The sequence below is a fragment of the Crocuta crocuta genome, unplaced genomic scaffold (genome assembly GCF_008692635.1).
Source record: "Crocuta crocuta isolate KB4526 unplaced genomic scaffold, BGI_CrCroc_1.0 scaffold1238, whole genome shotgun sequence".
Classification (NCBI taxonomy): domain Eukaryota; kingdom Metazoa; phylum Chordata; class Mammalia; order Carnivora; family Hyaenidae; genus Crocuta; species Crocuta crocuta.
In genome coordinates, this window is record NW_027527566.1 from 101,439 (window position 1) to 109,454 (window position 8,016).

Below are 8,016 nucleotides of genomic sequence, written 5' to 3' on the forward strand. Positions count from 1 at the left end.
TAGCTTCAATGCAAATTTCTGTGAGAATTCAAAAGCAAATAGAGTTAGAAGCACCATGTCAATTAGAATGCAAAAGACTAAGAAGCCTGACAATTTCAGGGATTGTTATGGATGTAGGAATAACTGGAACCATCATATCCTACTGGTAGGAGTTTATATTGGTAAAATTGCTTTGGAAATTTCCTTGGCAATATCTTCTCAATCTGAATTTATGTACATTCTATTACATAGGAATTCAACTCCTAAATATAAAACCCAAAGTAATGTACATGCACCAAAAGATTAAAAAATATAAAATAAAAAGATATATAAAGCTGTGCGTAGAAGCATTATTTATACAATCTCTAAAATGGAATCTCAGTGCACATCAACTCTTGAAAGAATAAACAAATTGAGGAATATTCATAGTTGAACACTATACAGCAATGAGAGGGATTAAATTACTACTATATACTATAACATGTATGAGGATCAGCGTAGTATTTAGCCAGAGAAGCCAGGAAAAGAGTAAACAGTGTACAATTGCAATTATCTAAAATTCAAGACAAGGCAACACTAATGTAAGGTGTTAGAAATCATGATGGTGGTTGCTTTTATGAAAGCGCTTAGTGGAAGTGGGCACGATGGGGGCCTGAAAAGTATTGGCAAATATTATACTTTTTCATTTGGATGGTACTTAGATGGATGTGTCTCCTTGGTGAAAATGAATAATGCTGTTTAATTAAGATGTGTGTGCTTTTTTGCATGTATGTTTTGAATTGCTTTATTGAAGTAGACTTGATAGACAAAGAGTTGCACATACTTAATGTGTACGATATGATGAATTTGGACAAGGGCAAACACCTGTGATACCATCAGACCAATCAAGACAATAGACCTATCTAAAACCTCCCAGAGGTTTCTTGTGTCCTTTTGGGTTTTTTTTCCCCAATATGTTCCATTTCTGCAAAACAAACAAACAAACAAACAAAAAGCATATGTCTGATTTCTCATTCCGCTGACTTCCTGCCACCCTTATTTTTCACAATTTCTGAAACAGCTGCTTAATGACTAACACGTTTTTACAACTTCCCATTATTTTTCATTCTTCAAATCATGGAGGAATTACTGTAATCTTTTCAAGTCCCTCGTCCTGTTCACTTACTATTAATTCCTTTTGTGCGGATCAGACAGCAGACCTTAGAGAATTTTATAGAGCCTCTCTTCATTCTTCTATCTGCCAAAAGAAACTTTATGTTAAAACCTTGATTATTGATTCTCTCCATGACATTTAAAATGATATCTTTCCTAGGAATTTTGTCTGCTACCACCTTTCTGCCCAAAGTAATTTACAGCAGCTGTGGAAATTTTAAAATTAGATTGGAGACCTTCTGTCCCAAACCACATGCTTCTTGAAACAGAGGGAGTTTTGAATAGTGTGAGGTTACTCCTAATCCTGGCAGTAATACCTAAGAATAACGAAAGACTTAATGGATTGATCTATTAAGTCAATTTTCAAATCAAAGGTGAGGATTTTTTTTTTTCCTTGAGAAATCTCCAGGCCAGCTTTAAGCAATAAACTTGAGTTAGTAGGAAAGACAGACTCTCTAAGGTAAGTGCCCAGCATTCTCATTCAAATAGAAAGCCCTTTAACAAAGGAATCCCTTCCCCACTAGCTATATTAAAGCAGCCTTCCCTTACAAAGCCATGCTAAACCACCTCTTGGGCATTTTGCCACATCTTTAAGCTGCATTACAGGCTTTTTGTATAAAGTGTGTTTTTTCTCTGAAATAGCTCAAACACTGGCTTCTCTCTCTCTCTCTCTCTCTCTCTTTCTTCTCTTCTTCCTAACAGACTCCACCAAAGTTCCCCAACTTCAAACCTTAATTTCTTCTATAGCTCTCACGAAGTTCCACATAGGGACCTATTGAAAAGCAAGAAATCTGGTGATGGGGCAGACTTTTGTGACTAGAAGAGGAGAAACCCTTGTACAATGCACAAGAGTTGTCAACATTATTCTTTTATTCTTACACTAAAACACAGCTTGAAGAATAAAGAAACTCCGCACATAGTGAAAGATAAACAGCATGACTTGGGCACAAAGCAGACTTAATCATGCATTCCAGGAAATTCCTTCACGGATTACTGTTGGACGCCATGGTGCTTTTTAAGTGGCCATAGGTGCTCTGCAGGGCAGTGTGTTTGCCCCTCTGAATGTGTTGGACCTTTCTCCCAGGTTATATAGGGCAACCCAACATGGCACTGTCACCCCGAGCCTCCTTTGCAGCCACATATGGCCGTTAAGCTGAATTCTTGCTAATGAAATAGCACAAGCAAGTTTTGCTTGATCTGGATTTCATCTATTGTCTCTTCACACAAGCTGGCAGCCAAATGAGGGAGAGCAGGCAGCTGTGACTGTGTGGAGGAGGACCATATGCCAGGGGATGGCGCAGCACCAGTGTGAAAGGTGCCTTTACCACTGTCTTGAGGGCCCTGAGCCATACCATGCCTCTAGTTTAGATGTTGAACTACCATGAAAAAGAAATATATTTCATACCCCTTTTGTATGTTTTAATTTTTTTAATGTATTTATTTATTTATTTAGAGAGAGAGAGTGCACGCCCATGATCAAGGGAGGGGCAGAGAGAGAGAGAGAGGGTGAGAGAAAATCCCAAGCAGGCTTGGTGCTGTCAGCGCAAAGCCTGACACGGGACTCAGTCTCACAAACCGGGAGATCATGACCTGAGCCAAACTCAAGAGTTGAGCACTTAAGCACTTGAGCCAGCGCTGCGGGCACCTTCCCCTCTTCTACTTATCTTTGTTTTGGAAGTTAATCTTTATCCTAGCTAATCCAGATAGGGTTTTTTTGTTTTTGATTAATAATTTTTGGTATGCTTTCAATTTACTAAAAGATGATGGGACGCATATTTGATGATTTTCATGATAAAAAATGCTTTAGATTTCCATAGGATATTTGTTTTATCAAGAACTTTGTATTCTTTGATATTCAGAACAGTCCTGTGGTGACACTTAACATGATCATTTATCCCTATTTTACAAAGAAGGAATCAAGTTTATTGGCTATTTGCAACTTGATCTTTCCACATTGTCTCAGGAACCTGTACAAGTTCAGAGGAAATGTAGATTGGTGACCATTTGTCTAAGTCCATCCAAAATATTTTATTGAATTAATTCCACAAGGAGAATAAGGAGACACCAGTATATATGGTTTTTTTACTTTGTTTGTTTCACTTAACAGCCAGTTTATCTCTTTAATAAAATAAAAATGCTATTTTTTATTTTTATTTTTTTTTTTAATAGTTTATTGTCAAATTAGTTTCCACATAACACTCAGTGCTCATCCCCAAAGTGTCCTCCTCCATGCCCATCCCCCCTCCCCCCACATCCATCAGTCCTCAGTTTTTGTCAGCATTCAAAAGTCTCTCATGGTTTGCTTCTCTCCCTTTCCCCCACCATTTCCGCCCTTCTTCTCCCCCTTGTTCCTCCGTCAAGTTCCTCCTAATCCTCCTATACGTGCAAACATATGATATTTGTCCTTCTCTGCCTGACTTATTTCGCTCAGCATAACACCCTCAAGGTCCATCCATGTTGCTACACATGGCCAGATTTCATTGTTTCTCATTGCCATGTAGTATTCCATGGTATAGATAAACCACATCTTCTTGATCCATTCATCTGTTGATGGACACTTAGGCTCTTTCCATGTTTTAGCTATTGTGGAGAGTGCTGCTATGAACATTGGGGTACATGTGCTCCTATGCATCAAAAAAATGCTATTTTTTAAATTAAGCACATCTTCAAATTAAGTGTTGAAAATATTAAGGAATTTCATTTTTATTGTTTCTCTTTATAAATATAGCTAATTGGAAAAATACAAAGATGTTAAAAATTACTCCTATTCCCCTGTACTCCAAAGTAAACACCATTAATAATCTTCATTGAAATTATTTATTCATTTTACAAAAGTCTATGTTTTCGTGAATTTTAGAATCATTTTTAAATGACATATTTTATTCTTCATGTAAAATTAAGTAGCAGGAAAGAAAAATCTGAAAATTACTTGTAACTCCAAGACTCAGAGATAATAACTACTTTTTATGTAGGTGAATACTTTTATACAAAAATAAAAACTGCTATTTTAAACATTTTTACTTAATGACAATGGCTAACTTTCATGATCCCCACCAGGGCCAGGTACCGCACTACATATATGACATCCATTACCTTCTTTAGCATTCAGAAGAAAGCCTATACGATAAGTGCTATAATTATCACCATCTTTACACAAGAAGGAATGGAGACTTGTTTAAACAGCTTATGCATCATAACAAAGGTGTGAAAGTATTAAGTATGACCACAGGTTGTTTCTATTGAAAGCCTGCACTGCAAACATTTTGCTCCACTATTTCAGTGTCAAGAAACACAAGGCTGCAATATATTCCATCCTACGCAGCCACCACAGCTATCCCAATCAAGCTTATACCTTTGGATATATTTTGTTTCCTAATATGAACAGCAATGTATTTGTTTTCAAGTTTCATACATGGACATTGTGGTGGAGTTCATGATTTCAATGGGGAAAATTTCTGTTTTGTCCTGCAAAGGAGAGAAATTGAAAGAATATGATTATGTGGCATTTAAACCCAGTAAAATACTCAAAAGGCATCATAGATGGAAGCGCCTTGGAAACATAGTTATCACACTTGTTCAGCATGGGTGCAAAAATAAAATATTGGAAATTAAATATTTACACCTTTCAGTATGTAAAAATGGTCCTGGGAATATCCTCCATTTAGCAGATTTAGCTCAAGCTTCGCAGACCTCTCAGCACCTGTAAAGAGATACTTTCCTCAGTTAACATTATTAATGCCTAGAGAGAAGAGGCTTTTGCATTTGTCAACAATTTAAAGTTTATTAGCCCTCACATGCAACTTTGAGGAAGTTGCAAATGATTTTTTGGAAAAAAATGAAAAGCAAGTCAACACTGTAAAAAATAAATTCTTTAGAATAATACTAATGAAACATATATTGGAAACATATATAAATACCTGATAAAAGTATGCAGATGTATAATCAGAATAATAATCATTTCACCCATGTTAAATTTTAAGTTCGGAATATGAATAAAATGACTGGTTTAATATATGCAGATGCATGATTTCTCAGAAATTATTTTGGAAAATAATTTTTGTGTGGGACTCTCTTTTTAGGTTCACTGCCATAAATAAATCAAATGTTTAAAAATTTATATTTTTGTTATTTTAACATCCCTTTTAAATTTAACATTTTCCCAGTTAGGACAATAAATTANTATCCGTCTTGGAGTGATATATGCTCCTTTATTAGCTCAGTCACTATCCTTTTATGATATCTTTCAAATTTCACCTAATAAGGTAAATCACCAAATGCTTTCTATGTAAACAAGTAGGAGAAGAAGATAAAAGAGTTTATATTAATAACATGTATGATGACTGCAGTAGTCTTTGGTACAACCAGTCATGCACTTGTGTATAGTATTTATTTCAGTTGGTTTCATTACACATTTTGTGTTCTCTTTAGCTTCAGATAAAACCACAGCTAGTCGCAATATTTTTCTTGGTGGCATGATTCAAAACTTTATTTCTGAGGTTTCTGAGCCTAGTTCTCCTTCTATTCATTTGATGTTTTCCGCTGTTAATTTTTATCATTATACAGAATGATAAAAGGCTCCTTTGTGTCCTTGATTCCATCAGGTACGTAACTGTCCCAATACTAGCGAAGGACTCAGTCTTTGCCTCTACATCTACTTCTTACTCTATTCCTGGAAGTGGAGTTGCAGTCCTCTTCGGTCTCTGGTCTCTTTGTTCCATCTGGGGTAAGCCTTTAGCCTTGGCTCTACTAGTTGCTAGCTGCCTCTGCTTTTCCATATAAGTTTCTGCCAATATTTTTTTCCAGCCTGTGTCATGGTTAATGTCTCTCAGATTATGGAAGGTAAGAGCAGATTTAGTTTTTCAAAATAAGCTGACGTGCCAAACACATTTATTTTCCTACTTTGTAAATGTTGGAAAAACTATGTTCAATTTTAAGTTGGAGGTAGACATAGTATCAAATTTATCAAATTTAGCTTTTCGAAGGAACTTAATTATTATATATTCCATAATATGATTCACTACCTGATTTTTGTCTTATATGAATTCCCACAGAAAATCATTTTTATTCTTTGTTTATGCTTAACCAATCAAAAAGCTGTTTTGTTTTGTTTTGTTTTTTTAAATCTGTAACCAAGGCACTTGCATCCTAAAATAAACAAAGTTCCAATATTACCAGATAGGAGCTTTGTAAATGAAACTCATCACAAAGTAATGGCTTTTTTAGGAAATAATGGAAAACTCTTCTTCCTAATTTCAAATATAGTCAGGAGGAATTTTATAATCTCTTTCTTAAATGAGCACATTAAAAGAAAAAGACCATCATTGTGTAGCAGCCTTGTAATCCCTATATGACAAGCATTATTTCAAGAAAAGGCTAAAATTTAGTGGGGTTTTTTGGAAATTATTTTCTTTGCTTTACAGTATATTTTCATTTGTAAAGCAACAATAAAACAAAGCCTACAGTACCTAAAGCAGTAAACAACAAAGGACTAAAGTTGAAAGAACAATGTTTGCTAGGTATATCTTGCCATTATAATAACCTCTTAAAGTTATTCAGTGCTTTGTGATTTCTACTTTCACATGCTACAGTCTTACACTTGATCCTCAAATAACTCCGAGATATACATATTGTGGGTAATTTTTTCGGAAACATAGATGTGCTGGATTACACATACTTTTTCTAGCTCACCTCAAGACCAGTGATATACACAGCTAAGATTATTGACTGTGTCCCTGAATTGACTCTGGGAAAGTATTAAACCCATCAGCTCAATCTCATTAAAATCATGGTTGACCACCAACCAAGGTTACCCAATTTGTTTAATGTTGTCCTTCCAAAAATGTTATAAAAACTCTCCTGAGCTGAAAGAATGTGTAACTTGGCAACCAAAATTGGACAGAATTCAGTTACCACAATTAAAATGCTTTAAAGCTTTAAAGGATTTTTTTGTTTTTATGCTNACTGGAAAGGCATGAACTCTTTAAAGAGCCACGCAGTGAAAGATTTATTCTTTGGTGTCATTGGGTAAACGAATTCAAAGATAATATTCAGCTTTATAGCTTGGAAGGAAAATCTTCATTTCTAGGTTTTGTTTTTATGGCTTACGTCGGCCCATGACCACTGTCTTTTTCACAAAAATGGTGTGTGCTGGTGTAGAATCTATTTAAAAATTCACAGTTTTATAAATGCTCCACATAGAGCTTTGACTTCAGCATTTTAAGAGGTTTTAGAATTGGATCTACATGACATGTTTGGATATATTATACAGTCAAAATAATTTTTGGCTGAACACAAGGTAATCAATACATTTTGGTCAAAATCATGGTAAAAAATATTCATTAGTTCTGTGTNTTTGTAACCCGTTAATGTTTTACAGATATACTGTATTCTATAGAATAGTTCAGGGTTTTTCTACTACCTATTTTCTTTCACTGTAATTTATGGTCTATTACTCCAGCTTTGTCTTGTCATGTGCAACATAAGAGAATCAATTGAAATAATTAGAACATCTTACAACTGCATAGATAAATGTGCTTTGCATATTTCTATTTTTATAGTTTTAATATCTCTGTATATTAGGCTGAAATAAGAAATTCTTTTTAGATCAAAATGATTGGGTAGCAGTAGTTTCGTAGAGTTTAAACTAACATATATATAATATTTGTACACATATATCCAATTCAGAAATATATGCGTTGAGATATTGAAAGTGATTACCTTTGGAAAGATTAGATGATAGTAATATTTGTCTTTTCTATATCTGTATACTTTATTTTTGGAGAATGAGCAGCCTCAATTTGTAATAAGGCCAACAATAATTCAACAACACTATACAACAACAAAATGCGTGATTCTAGACAAGAATGTGACTTGGGATATATGTTT